Source organism: Rutilus rutilus (genome assembly GCF_951802725.1).
Source record: "Rutilus rutilus genome assembly, chromosome: 4".
Lineage (NCBI taxonomy): Eukaryota > Metazoa > Chordata > Actinopteri > Cypriniformes > Leuciscidae > Rutilus > Rutilus rutilus.
In genome coordinates this window covers 47,439,271-47,454,334 of record NC_140212.1, presented here as the reverse complement: position 1 = coordinate 47,454,334, position 15,064 = coordinate 47,439,271, and the positions used below count along the sequence as shown (strand labels likewise).

The 15,064-nt window shown below is 41.6% G+C and overlaps 1 protein-coding gene across 1 annotated transcript in view; it reads left to right on the top strand.

Moving 5' to 3' along the window:
* Positions 1 to 15,064, top strand: part of LOC311289551 (uncharacterized protein) — a 60,865-nt gene that overhangs the window by 343 nt on the left and 45,458 nt on the right. The window lies entirely within an intron of this gene.

Below are 15,064 nucleotides of genomic sequence, written 5' to 3'. Positions count from 1 at the left end.
TACCGGCATTCCTCAAAATATCTTTTGTGTTCAGCAGAAGAAAGAAATTCACACAGGCTTGGAACAACTTAAGAGAGTAAATGATGACAGTTTTCACTTTTGGGTGAACTATCCCTTTCATTTTAACCTTTAATAATAATAGTATCAGCTGACAGGCTCCCTGTATGTTTACAGCTTTAGTTGAGAGATTTTGTCCTTGAGAAAGATTAGCATGAAGCTCTACCTGATATTTATCACAATGAATCGATATTGATTATTGAATCGCAATCGAATCACAAGCTTATGAATTCATGAAATTTTTGTCAAGCATTAATAAAAACACTACCAGTTATTGTACCATGTTGTCACTAAACTTAATGGAATTCGGTTTAGTTACCAAATGTTTTGACAATCACAACACAGTTATTGTAATGAAAGTTTTTTTTTTCTTTTCTTTTTTTTTTTCTGTTAACTATTCTCCTCTTAAACAGGACAGACGTGACACACTATTATAAAGATGGCGTTTATTAAAGAGGAGAGTGAAGACGTGAAGATTGAAGAAACATTCAGTGTCAAACATGAAGATACTGAGGAACAAACAGGTTGGTTTCATTCTCAAAGTCTTTCTTCAGTCATTTTGCCTCATGCGTCTCTTTATTGGATTTATTACAATGAGGCAATAATATTTGGGTCAAATAAAGTATCAAAAGCACGTAATCATATGGTTTTATAGAACAACACTGTTAAAATACATAATATAATATCCACAATATAGACAATCAACTTTTGTACATTATGTACAAATGTACCATTCTGGTGCATGATCCATGCATGTAAATGATCAAGTTCATGTGGAGACCCACGCAACCTACACGCATGTATGTATATGCTACTACTACGTGAAGAAAATCCAGCCAAACGTGATTAATTCATCTGCTTATCTTGCTGGTCGTCCTTTTTGGTGTGACCTTTGGAAATGTTTTATGTTAACAGTAACTAGAAAATATTGTCTACAATTGGAACAGAATCCATTATGTTCTAGTGAATTCATCATAACATGCTGTAAAATAAAAAAAAGTTAAGTGTGGGGTGGACAGGGCAAGCTTGCTTCCTCTCTGCCTTCCCACGTTATGCGCTGTGCAGGTGTGGCACTGTTCTTTCTGCCACAACAATAACCCAGGCCAGGATAGTTAGCCAAATTCATCCATGGCCATTATATTATTGAGCGCTGGCTCATCAACTTTACCACCTACTACATTCTCTATCATGGATGACGCGAACTCACACAATATCCTGCCCACCCCATAGTCATCATCATCTGCACTGATTCCATCATATTCCCGGACTTACCTGCCCCACTGGTGTCTCATAGCTCCTCAATTCTGTCCTCGCCGCTGATCCCCACCAGCTCGTTGGCTCCCCTGGCTACACCTTCTCCACCTCGAACTGTCAGCACTTCGGATCCACCTTGGCTCTGCGCTCCCTCAGCGCCGCCATCACTAAGGCTCCACCGGGCTCCTCATCCCTCCAGCTCCACCTTGGTCTCTCGTCACCCTGGTTTCGCTGCGGACTTAATTACGGGCCTCCGGCTGCGCCTCAACCCTCTACCCCTCCAGCTTCACTGGGATCCACCTTCCCTCCGGTTCCACCATGGTCCTCGCTCCCACCAGTGTCGCCCCGTTCTGCCAGGCCCCCGCCTCCACCTTGGTCTCGCGAGCCGACGATATCACCTCGGCCCTCCAAGCCTGCGATGTCCCAGTAGGACGTTTAGGACTCAGACCTTGGCTCCTCTGTCCACCAGTTCCGCCTTGGCATTCCTCTCTGCTGTCTCCTCCTTTCTCCTGTCCATCTTCAGCCTCTCCTCGTCCTCCTCCAAAACAGGGGGGAGCACTGTCAGGATTATGTTGTGTCTTGTGTTAACTTAATTTCTGTGTGTTGGTGTCATGTGCTTCAGGGTATGTTTACACAACAATGATATGCCTAAAACTAAGTTTTTCCTTTGAGTTTTCCGCGGACAGACGACACCATTGTCAAAACGATACCCATTCACACAGATCCACAAAAACTACTACTAACGCTGTATTCTACTGCCAGACCATTAGATGGCAATGAAACACTACAGACTGAACACGTAATACGCACATGCATGACGTCATCGTCTTTAGAGATTCGCATTTTGTTGTTTACACGGAGACCGTTTTCAAAAACTTCCACTTTGAAACCCGTTTTCAAAAGTTTGCGTTTTCAGGCACTCAAAACACAGTTTTTATGTAAATGAACGGTCTCTGGGTTAGAGAACAATTAAATACCTAAATTACACATTCCTATCCTATCCCAATAAATTCACTGGACGTACATCTGAAAGCAGGAAACAATGTTTGAATGTTATGCCAGTTTCATCTTAACTCCTCAATGGAAAAGAAAATGTATCTTTCAGGTTACTGACCAGACATAGTTTCCACTTAAAGGTGAACTAAGTAACTTTTTTTACCTTAACTGAACAGCTTCGGAGTCATTGGAATGGTTATATTACTTATTTCGGGTTGAATGGTGGTCGTTTCGCACCCCCCTGGTGCCCGTGAGCGGAAAATACGCACTTGCAACTTTGGGGCGGCGGGCCGCCGGCCGGCGCATCAGGAAGTCTCGCGTGATATCAGGTCTCGCGATGTAAACAATTGCTTTACGGCCAAAAGAAATCTGCTAAAATGCCGTCATTATTGCGCTCCCTCACGCTGTTCGGACCCGAATGAAGAAGACGTTTTAAAGAATGTCCCATCTGCTTTGATGTCGTTGATCTGCTAGCCTCTGGTGTCTGAGAATCGCCAACGAGTTTTTACAACAGTGTTGTCAAATATCTATTCCGAAGCTGTGGGGGAGCTCTAGAGAGAAACCTGTGAGCAAAAAGCGAGAATACAGCGAAGAAATCCCGAAGTTACTGAATGCAGCTTTAAAGTGCTATGCAGTTTTGGCAATTTCTTCGCTGTTTTGCTCGCAGGTTTCTCTATAGAGCTCCCCCTACAGCTTCGGAATAGATTTTTGACAACACTGTCGTGAAATATCGCCTGCCGGCCCAAATTTGCAAGGGTAGTTTTTCTGCTCATAGGCGCTAGGGGAAGCGAGACGGCCACCATTCAACCCGAAAAAAGTCATATAACCATTCCAATGACTCCGAAGCTGTTCAGTAAGGCCGGTGACACGCTGGCTGCGTGGCGTGAGCGTCTCAGCTGCATGGCGTGTCTGTTTTTATTTCAGCTCCCATGTTAACAGGTTAGAGCTTGCACACTGCCCGCGTGCATGCTAGAAATAGAACCGACGCCTATTTTTCACGCGACACGCAAGCGTGTTGGAAGCGTTTCCAGGTAAAATAGAATAGGAAAAGATGTGTATATGTCATTTTGACACGAATACATATTAATAAATTACATTTTGATGTTTGAAAGTCAAGTTTTGACATAAATGCAGATATAAATGTAATCAAAAAAAAATATTATCGATTTTCAAATATTGCACCTGTCAATACAGAACGAAATATTCTGTAGCCTATTTTGCCGTCAATACTGCCGACGTTGTCTTTGCTGCTATATATTTATGTTTAACATGAAGTATAGGCCTTCCACAACTCTCTCCCCATATGTCGAATATATCACCAATGAGGCTTATCATATGCCACCTAGCAGCAGCAGCAGCAGCGCCGCGTCAGACAGGTTTCTGGTGTGCAAAGACATAGAAAACTCCACGCAGCTGACACGCAACAGAAATGCCACGCAGCCAGTGTGTCGCCGGCCTTAAGGTAAATTAAGCTAAAAAACCTGCATAGTTCCCCTTTAACTTTGCCATTGTTCTTATTACACTGTTTGCAGCTCCTGATTCGATCTTAAATACTAATACAACATTTGTGACCCATAATCTTATCCATGGTAATTATTTGTAGGCATTATTTGTTAGATGAACATTTGTGCCTACCTTCTGCTGGTTTTCTAGTTGTCTTATGCAAGTGTTTAAGCAGGCAAGATTTTCTTCATTGCTATTAGCAGGGGAGTTTCGCTTCTTGCTGCGGTTGACCACTCCCTCTTCCCCTGCTCCACCACTCTCTCGGTCTGCTTTAGTGTTAGTCACAGTTTCAGGCACCATAGGGTTTTGAGGGCGCTCATTTCCCAATATCCTTTACTTCCACTGGCAAAACAAGTGCCATGGTTGGTTTTCACATACCCTCTGCCTCTTCCTCAGCCACGACCACGTCTTGGTCCTTGAGATTGTCCTTGTCCACCACCTCTTCCCACCTCGTGGTTGGCCTTTTGTGTCTATCACACTATAATACATGGTTAGTGCGGCCATGTGCAGCTTTTTTTCAGTCTTTTCTTCCTTTTTCTTTAGTTTTTCCTTCTTTTGTTTTTCAGCCAGAACAGCATGTGTTCTGATCAGGTCTAGACATGCTTAGTCCCATCTGACACAGCTTAGTTTCCAAGCTGCTGACAGTTCTAGTCTCAAGCATTGAGAAAGCTGTTGCACATGTGAGATCCCCACAGACCTATTGTCTTACCTCGTTGATCTGGTTCTGGCATTCCACTGTGTCGATTGAACCCCTCATTTAATCGGGCATACTCTTGCACCATTTCGTCTTCATTCTGCTTGCAGGTGCTTATCTTTGCAGGATCTATCTTTGCAGGGAATGCTTCCCTGATGCAAGTACATGGGTCTTGGACGTGTTGTCTGTACACTGCATTTTCGCCATCTGTTCAGTCAACATTGCTTCTTCTCAAGTCTGTTGTCCTCCTTTGGCAATCTTGGTGAACGAGGTGTGAGTAGATTTTAACATGGTCACACTCAGTGTACCCTTTGCTGGAAAACCATAATTTTCTTGCCAATCTAGTATTCCAGCTATTGCTCTAGTTCCATGTTTTCTATTCATTTACTGGTAAATGAGACTATCCAAGTCCTGTGCAGTAGGAAACTTGTGCTTGCCATTTCCAGACCCCATACTTTAACCTGAGTTTTTAACCTTTTAGATTTGTCATTTATGCTTTACACAGTGGTCGACACCTCTGTGTTACACCTTTTTCATTTGTTTAGTAGGTATAGAATAAAGTATACATGTTGTTGGATTTGATGTTTTACATGCCTAAATGGTGTTAACCTGTTTTTGTTTCTTTTCACCCTAGACTTGATGGAGCTGAAACAGGAGAGTCAAGAAGTGAATGAAATGGAAGAGAAAAATCTGTATGAGAAATGTCATGATTTCATGTCTGGGGAGAAATCTATTAGTTACTCACAGACTCAAAAAACAGGAACTAATAACCTTCAGATCAGAGTTCACACTGAAGAGAGCCCTTTTACATGCCAACAGTGTGGAAAGAGTTTCAATCGAAAAGAAAGCCTTAAAATCCACTTGAAAATCCACTCTGGAGAGAAGCCGTTCATATGCCCTCAGTGTGGAAAGAGATTTACACAGAAAAAAACCCTTAATGGCCACTTGAGAGTTCACACTGGAGAGAAGCCTCACACCTGCCAACAGTGTGGAAAGAGCTTCTCACTACAAGGAAATCTTAAAATTCACATGAGAGTTCACACCGGAGAGAAGCCATTCATATGCTCTCAGTGTGAAAAGAGTTTTAAACGGAAAAGAGACCTTAATGCCCACATAAGAAATCACACTGGAGAGAAGCCTTACACCTGCCTACAGTGTGGGAAGAGCTTCACAAGAAAAGAAAGTTTTGAGGCACACATGAGTGTTCACACCGGAGAGAAGCCATTCATATGCCCTCAGTGTGGAAACAGTTTTAAACAGAAAAGAGACCTTAATGTCCACATGAGAAATCACACTGGAGAGAAGCCTCACACCTGCCTACAGTGTGGGAAGAGCTTCACACGAAAAGAAAGTTTTAAGACTCACATGACAATTCACAAGGGAGAGAAGCTGTTTGTTTGTGATCAGTGTGGAAAGAGTTTCAGATATAAAGAAAGCCTTAATCATCATATGAGGATTCACTCAGGAGAGAACTGCTTTACATGTCATCAGTGCGAAAGGAGTTTCACAGACATGAATCACCTTAAGAATCATGTAAAAATTCACACCGTAGTGAAGCCTTACATATGCCATCAGTGTGGAAAGAGTTTAACAAACAAAGCAAACCTTGAGGATCACATGAGAATTCACACCGGAGAAAAGCCTTTCACTTGTCCACAGTGTGGAAAGAGCTTCACGGTTAAAGGAAACCTTAAGATTCACATGAGAGTTCACACTGGAGAGAAGCCTTACAAGTGTCTTCAGTGTGAGAAGAGTTTCACATATCACACAGACCTAAAACGGCATTTGCAAACTCATTCTGAAAAGAAACTGCCCCTTTCCTCAGTGTGACATATCACAACCCTATGGTTTGTGTTTTGTTATATTTCTGTTGTCTTGTGTGTCTCTTTCTAGGAACGTCATTTGATTGGTTCCTGCAGACTGATCGAAGCTATGTCTTGATTGGTGCACAGAACTTTAGAAAGCACGTCATCACTTCTTCTACAGAGAGATCTTGTGTTTTGAGCAGACAGAGTTATTGATTGTATCGTGCAGAGTTTGAATGGTTTAAGAGTATTAGAGACTGTGAGTATTGCTTGTTTGTTTGAATTGAATATTGTTTGTATCTGAGGAACTTTGTTGGCATATTTGACCCCTTTGCCTGTTTTCTGACGCTGATTTTGGATTGCCCTTTCAATTTTGTTTGCTTGGTTGTAAATACATTGTAAATATTAAGTATTTGGGAAAGTAAAGAGTCTGATGCCACTTTTGTTTATTATAAAGAGGTTTAAAAAGTTGGTTATTTTGTCCCAGTCAGCTCCTGAATCAAAAGTTCCAAATTAAGACAATAAATAATCATTGTACCAAATTCTTTCATTTTGCACTCTTTTCCCTACACTAGGCATAACAGACAACAGGTTTAGAAAAAGGAGCAATTTCAACAATCATCTGTGCATTTACTCTGGAGAAAGTCAATTCAATTGTGATCAGAGCAATAAAAACATCACTCTTACAAATACATATGAAAAGTCATGTAAATGTGAGACCCTGTTTGTGTTCTTTGTTAAAGAGTACGGCAATAGAAAATGTGTATCTGTTTGAAGTCAAGGTTACTTTCACACCGCTGCTCAATGTGGGCTTCATCTGACTGTCTGCCTTCATGGCTACTTTTTATTTGTATGATCTTTTATTCATATCCTTCACCTCTATAATTTTCGCCATGTACAGCTGTAAAAAAGTTGAAAGCTGGCTATTCAATTTAACCTTTATTGCAATGCATTGTGGATATTAATAAATGGTTAGCACTTAACTTTCTCCAAATTAATGAGGACAAAACGGATACAATTGTTTTTGGTTCCACGAAATTGAGGAGTAGTATTATTAAGGAGCTGGGCAATCATTTTCCCTCAGTTTCATCCCAGGTTAGGAACCTTGGTGTTATTGTGGACTCAGAATTATGTTTAACCAAACAAATTAATTCTGTTGTTAAGAATAGTTTTTATCAATTGCCGATTATTTCCAATATTAAATCGTTTTTGTCATTCCAAGACTTGGAGAAGGTTATTCATGCTTTTATTACCTCATGCTTAGATCACTGTAACTCGTTGTATCTGGGTCTTCCTCAGTGATCACTTGAACGCCTCCAGTTGGTACAAAATGCAGCTGCAAGGCGGCTGACCGGGACGAAGAAATATGATCATGTCACACCAATTTTAGCGTCGCTTCATTGTCTCCCGATCCATTTTAGAACTCAGTTTAAAATCTTGTTGTTTGTTTTCAAAGCTCTTAATGATCAAGCTTCTCCGTTTTATCTTAAAGATCTTCTAATTCCTCTGTCATCTTCCAGATTAAGATCTTCAGACAAGGCTCTATTATATATCCCCCGCTTCCGTTTAAAAATTAACGGAGATAGAGCTTTCTCAGTTGCCGCCCCCCGTCTATGGAACCAATTGCCTCTGGACATCCGCCTGGCACCTTCCATTAACATTTTTAAATCGAAATTGAAAACGTAATTCTGTTCCCTGGCATTTTAATATGATAATATTCCTGTTTCACGTTTTGTTTTGTTTGGTTTTACGCTACTGTGCTTTTATTTAATTTATTCATTTGCTATGTTCAGCACTTTGGATAGCTCTGCTATGTTGAAATGTGCTTTATAAATTAAATTTACTTACTTTTCCTTGAGGCTTTTTATTATTTTTACCTGCATATTTACTCCAGTTGTCACACCTGACTAACTTCTTTGCTATACTTTCAAATATTAAGTGGTTGAGGTAGACAGCCTTTAAATTTGGCTATGTAGAGGCGTTACTCTATGCTATATCCTGATGTACTTGTTAAATCATGAGAAGAATGGCATCTACGCTAATTTTAGTGTCTTTGTTTATCCCAAGGTTTTCCTGCAGCCTGCCGGATCCAGGCCGTATCCAGATCTGACGAAGGATCTTCGCCTGGACCCGATGACAACGCAGTGCTGAAGTGCCAACTAGTCTCTCCCTATGGAGGATCCCTTTACCACTCTACAGATAACGCGTCGTCGGGAAAACTCAATTTGCGTATCTACCCCGAATTGATAAAATAAAATAAAATTCTGAATCAAAACTATAAGGAAACACCAGTAATTTGTTTAGGCTTGGTTTGCAGGGAATTCCAAACCTGCACACATATATTCAAACGCACATAACTATAGAACCCGTTCTTAATGCGCATCTGAACGCCATCAGCGTTTATCACAGGTTCGCGTTTAAAGTCTGTGTAGAGAGAATGGTGTCGTCTTGGCGGCCCTAATTTAAAAACAAATGATCGTTGCGACGGAAGCGAATCAATCAAAACTAACTTTAGCTGGAAAATAACTTTATTAAAGAACCACTATAAAGCCAAAACAATCTTACGTTAAATTATACATTTATCTCTGTAAAGCTGCTTTGAGACAATCTACATTGTTAAAAGCGCTATATAAATGAAAATGACTTGACTTGACTTGACTATATATGCAAGTAGGCTTTATTGCAATGTATTTGTGGGCTGTTTTGAATGTGCTGTAAAATGGGGACATTTCTGATAACTGCTCAAGTTGGTGAATAAACACCAAAAACTGGGACTGTCCCCCGAAAATGGGGACATCTGATCACCCTACCCTTCACATACTCGTCCATGTTAAAGTTACTGCATGATTTTAAGTTTTTAAGATGATTTGAGGACTTCAGAACATTGAAGAGTAACATGCTCATGGTTTCTTCTGCCTTCACATTTAATCAGGACGAACTCATTGATCTGCAGTCTGATGCACTTCAAGTCAGTGCCACTGCTGAAATTGTATTCTTCTCTCAAGGACAAGTAATATAAACACATAAACAGTATCAACATCCTCACACACTGTATGTTTCAACATATACAGTGGCAAAAAGTAGTATGTGAACCATTTTGAATTGGTTGGTTTTCAGCATTAATTACTCATAAAATGTCATCTGATCTCCTTAAAGTCAGAAAAGTATAGTCACAATGTGCTTAAGTGAACATGTCACAGGTCGGGGTGAAGCGCCAGCGGGCCGCCCCCCCCCCTCCGCCCGCGTGCCGCCCCTGAGGAGCTGACCGTGGACACAAAGGTGGCAGACACAGAATTAAAAATAAATATTCTTTATTAAATAATAAAACAATATAAAGTCCCTTCAGCATCCTCTTTTCTTCGGGAGCAGGTTCTTCCAGCATCAGCAGGCTCTTCCAGCATCAGCCGGCTCTTCACTAGCCTCAGGCTCTTCCAGCATTAACAAGCTCTTCCAGCATTAGCAGGCCCTTCCAGCGTTAGCCGGCTCTTCACTAGCCTCAGGCTCTTCCAGCATTAACGGGCTCTTCCAGCATCAGCAGGCTCTTCCAGCATTAGCAGGCCCTTCCGGCATTAGCCGGCTCTCCACTAGCCTCAGGCTCTTCCAGCATTAACAGGCTCTTCCAGCATCAGCAGGCTCTTCCAGCATTAGCAGGCCCTTCCGGCATTAGCAGGCCCTTCCGGCATTAGCCGGCTCTTCACTAGCCTCAGGCTCTTCCAGCATTAACGGGCTCTTCCAGCATCAGCAGGCTCTTCCAGCATTAACGGGCTCTTCCAGCATCAGCAGGCTCTTCCAGCATCAGCAGGCTCTTCCAGCATTAGCAGGCCCTTCCGGCATTAGCCGGCTCTTCACTAGCCTCAGGCTCTTCCAGCATTAACGGGCTCTTCCAGCATCAGCAGGCTCTTCCAGCATTAACGGGCTCTTCCAGCATCAGCAGGCTCTTCCAGCATTAGCAGGCCCTTCCGGCATTAGCCGGTTCTTCACTAGCCTCCGGCAGAGAGTGGAAGATACATGTAACTCACAGCGTTAGCAGAGTCTTCACTGGACTCAGGCAGAGAGAGGAATAGATACGTGTAACTCACAGCGTTAGCAGGGTCTTCACTGGACTCAGGCAGAGAGAGAAATGGATACGTGTAACTCACAGCATTAGCAAGTTCTTCACTGGACTCAGGCAGAGAGAGGAATGATTACATGTAACTCACAGCATTAGCAGGCTCTTCACTGGACTCAGACAGAGAATGGATACATGTAACTCACAGCGTTAGCAGGGTCTTCACTGGACTCAGGCAGAGAGAGGAATGAATACATGTAACTCACAGCGTTAGCAGGGTCTTCAAGCGTTAGCAGGGTCTTCACTGGACTCAGGCAGAGAATGGATACATGTAACTCACAGCGTTAGCAGGGTCTTCAAGCGTTAGCAGGGTCTTCACTGGACTCAGGCAGAGAGAGGAATGAATACATGTAACTCACAGCGTTAGCAGGGTCTTCAAGCGTTAGCAGGCTCTTCACTGGACTCAGGCAGAGAGAGGAATGAATAGCTGTGACTGCGAGTGAACAGCAAAAATAATTCCCACACTCGCATATCCACCACACACTGCAAGGTTCCACTCGTGCTCATTTCCACAATAAAACTGCAATTCAACAGACTCACGGTGCAACCAAGGCTTTACACCCGCAATCCAGCCGAAGTCTTCTCTCTCCGTCTCCGTCTCCGTCTCTCTCTCTCACTCTCTCTCTCTCTCTCTCTCTCTCCCGCGGCGGCCACGGCCGCTCGCGTGCTGCGTGCCTCACCTCTCCCGCTGTTTCTTCCTCCTTCCCTCGCTGCCCCCGTTCCTCACCGCCAAAGTGTCCTTTTATAAGCCACCTTCCTGCTACATGTCCCAATCACCAACCTCCACCCTCTCATCGCGCACCTGATACACCTTTCTTCATTTAATTCCCGCGTCTGAACATAGCTCACGGGCAACCGGAACCAGCCAGGTGTCGCACGGGAACTACTCCGGCAGGGAAACATCCTCATGAAGAATGGTTCCGCCTGTCTCTCGTCACCCCGTGACAAACAACTCAAAACGAATTATAAGCTGTAATATCTTTATTGAACACATCCCATTAAACATTCACAGTACTATGGAAAAAGTGTCTACCTCGTTCTGGCTACATGTGAGAAATCACAGCTGAGGGAGAAACAGAAATTTGCATGGAACATCTCAGTTTTTCGTTAAACGTAGCAACTCCTTCTGCGGGACACGCAGGAGCTGCCAGCTCTCATGACCGTCCCATATTGATGGTCCATGATCCCGTCAGTTACGCTAGAGAAAACCAAAGAAATGATAGGTTTAACTATGAGTTCTTGCAACAAGTTCTTATTGGTCAACATTGCCTTGCTTCTGTTTTTGTTGAAGGCATTGTGTGTGAGTCTTTCTTAGACAAAGGGGCTCAAGTCACAACTGTTTCAAAGATATTTTACTTGACCCATCTTTCTTCCCTTCCCATTCAACCAATTCATGCTTTTTTTGAGGTTGAGGGTTCCATACCTTGGTTACATCCAAGTTATCATAACTTTGCCTTGTACTGTGCAGAGGAGGAACTTTCATCACTTGTACTTCTTGTTCCAGATTGTCACTTCAATAGTAAGGCCCCACTGCTGATTGGAACAAATGTTTTGACCACCTGTATCACTATCCCTGCCAAACAGAACATCTGTGTCCCTGGTCAAGAGAGAATAAAGGACATTTCAAAAGCCTTACTTGTTTTATAGCAACCCAAGTCTTTTCCCTTGCCGGGTGGGCTTCTACTTGTAAGGGCTGTGGTGAATGTCCCATACAGGGCTTCTATCTAGATACCTGTCATTTTAAAGAACTTAACTGACCATGACATTACGCTTCATCCCAAGTGTGTGATCGCAGAGATGGCAGCTGCTCAGGTTCTGCCTTTGAAGCCAGAGTTATTAACTTCACTGTAAAATCCAATTACCGTAAATCCTCTAATAGTGGCCTGTATTCCATTAGTGGCCGGGTCTCTAACATTGGCCGGTCTCGCTGTTGGCGGAGGTAAATAAAGGCCGGTCTCTAATAGTGGCCGGGGCTATTATTGGATACAACGTTTTTCTGGGCAGGCCACAACATTATGCTTGTGATAGTAACATGCAAATACCACAGGGGGGCAATGTTTGCTAATGAATCCAAGCCATAGCTATGGTAGCCTGGTTATGTCAATCACTTCGCTCTTGACTCGCACGTGAGAATTCAGTCACCGGTAGGCTAATGTTGTTTACCATGGCAGCTGCGGAGCCAAAGAGGATTTTTGGCGAAAATCTATTTTTTTAACCCCCTGGGATCGACAATCGCACTGGCGCGATAGGCTCGCTTTTTTTCTTAAGTGCAAACGAGTTTCAAAATACTCTGTTGACTTTGATCTCTTAATTACGGAGAGCGCACGTTATTCAAACGCAAATAATCTAAGGCGATCCACGCAAACCTGAACACCCACAATCAGCTGGATAACACACATCTATCTAAGTAATAATAATCCTGGAAAATTTACCTCAGAAGTGCTTGGAAGTATTATTTCGAGGAGCAACGGATCCAGCTGAGAAATAGGTCAGTTCTATTTGCTTTGTTCTAATCGCAATAGTGTCTGTAAGTTACACGCAAAAAGACACGCGTTTCTAGTGTGTGAATGAATGAATGAAATCAATGAATGCACAGATGCGTGCTGTTGTGGAGCTAACGTTACTACTGCTGGAACAAATACTGTTTCAAAATGAGTCATTGCTTTTCACAAAAAATATTATTTATATTATATTTATTTGTTGTTAATGTTCTGTATGCATACCATAATGTTATATGGTAACTAACTGTACGTTTTCAATAAATTAACCTAGTATTTTATAGGTTAAAATAGACACAAAATCTCGTTTTTATTCATTCTACTGGTAGTCCGTTTTGCTCAAATACAAATAAAGGCCTGTCTCTAATTATGGCCTCCTTCCAATAAAGGCCTGGGCCGCGATGCGCTTGAGTAAAATAAAGGCCCGGGCCTTTATTAGAGGATTTACGGTAGTAAACCTTACTTAAAAAAAGCATGCAAACCGATTGCCTAAAAAAAAAAAAAAAAAGTAAGTTTTTTTTTTTTTTTACAAAAACCTTTTACAGTACAATCTAAATAAATGTATATAAAATCTATATATAAAATAAATGTATTTTGTGAGACCATACCCTGACTCTAACACATCCTCAAACAGCTTTAACACTTCAATAAATAACAATTACTCACTTTAATCAATAACACTTCGGAGATCAAATTTGCTATATAGAATCAACAAGCTGACAAGTGCATAAAAGTGGCTACATTCATTAAACAATGAAAAAGCAATGTCTCTGACACACATGCACATTAGAATGAATACACTGGCAGCCTCTTAACTTGCTTATGAATCAATGGGCTGACAATTTTTCCCTCAACAATGATGGCAGTAGACACTGGGTCAAGGTAGAGTTTATTTGGAGAGAGAGGTTCTTCTTAATAATAATAATAATAAGTTTAATTTATATAGCGCCTTTCCCAAGCTCAAGGACGCTTCACAATAACAGTAAATAACAAGCAGTTTACACATGGTTACAGGTAACGGACAGTGGACATTTGCCCAGTCCAAGTAATAAGCGATTGCAGTTGCAAATCAAACATAAAAAACAGAGGCAACAAACATTAATTACAGACAGCATGGTGGGCAGTTGGAGTAAAGATGCAATAGATTATTGGTACCTAAGTTAACATTGTGACTGTGTTATGTCAAGTTAACATTTTCATGACTGATAATACTGATTAAACAAATGTGTTTTGAGTTTATACTTAAATTCATGCAACGTGGTTGTTGTCCTGAGAGCCAACGGAAGAGAGTTCCATAGCTTAGGGGCTATAACAGAGAAAGACCTGCCACCCATAGACGATAGACGAAATCTCCGCTCACATAGGAGTTCACAGCCAGAAGATCGGAGAGTTCGAGGGGGAATATAAGGAGAAAGTAAGTCAGAGAGATAGGCTGGAGCAAGACCATTGAGTGACTTAAAGGTAAGCAGAAGAAATCAATGACACTTCTTCATCAATGACAGTCAGCAGCCCAACAGATACGTGTGCCCAGGCTTCATCAACATCACATGCCTGAATGAAACCAAACAATAAAAATATTACAACAGGGAAATGTGAAAATGCATGATTAATTGTAAGTTATCTGCCCTGTCTACACTGTCTTTTTTAATGCATGACCCATTAAGTATTTATCATTTATCTTATTTTTTTATCCCGACTCTCAAGTATTCAAGGTATATAAATAAAATTGTATAATAACTGAACGGAACAAGGCGATAACATCACTGTTTCCACAATTGATGATCTTCACAATGATGTGATGAAGTCAACACTGAACTAATGAGTTGTTAAATTACACTATTTTCTTTGGAGAAAAGTTTGCCTCACTGAATCATTTTCCTCTTGGAAAGCTGCTTTGAAATCTGTATTGTATAAATGCTACAAAAATAAAGGTGACTTGCCTAAAGTTTTCCTGAATCACCCTTCCGGCTTACAACTGAATTGCCACATTTTGGAGCCTTTGTCTTTGTACCTCACTCATAGGATGTAATCAACTTTATCGTTGTCTAAATAAAAAGGCAGTAAATACACTTCCAGTGAAAAGTTTGGAAAAAGCAAGAATTGTCATATTTTGTTTAAAGAAATGCTGTATCATTTTAATATTTAAATT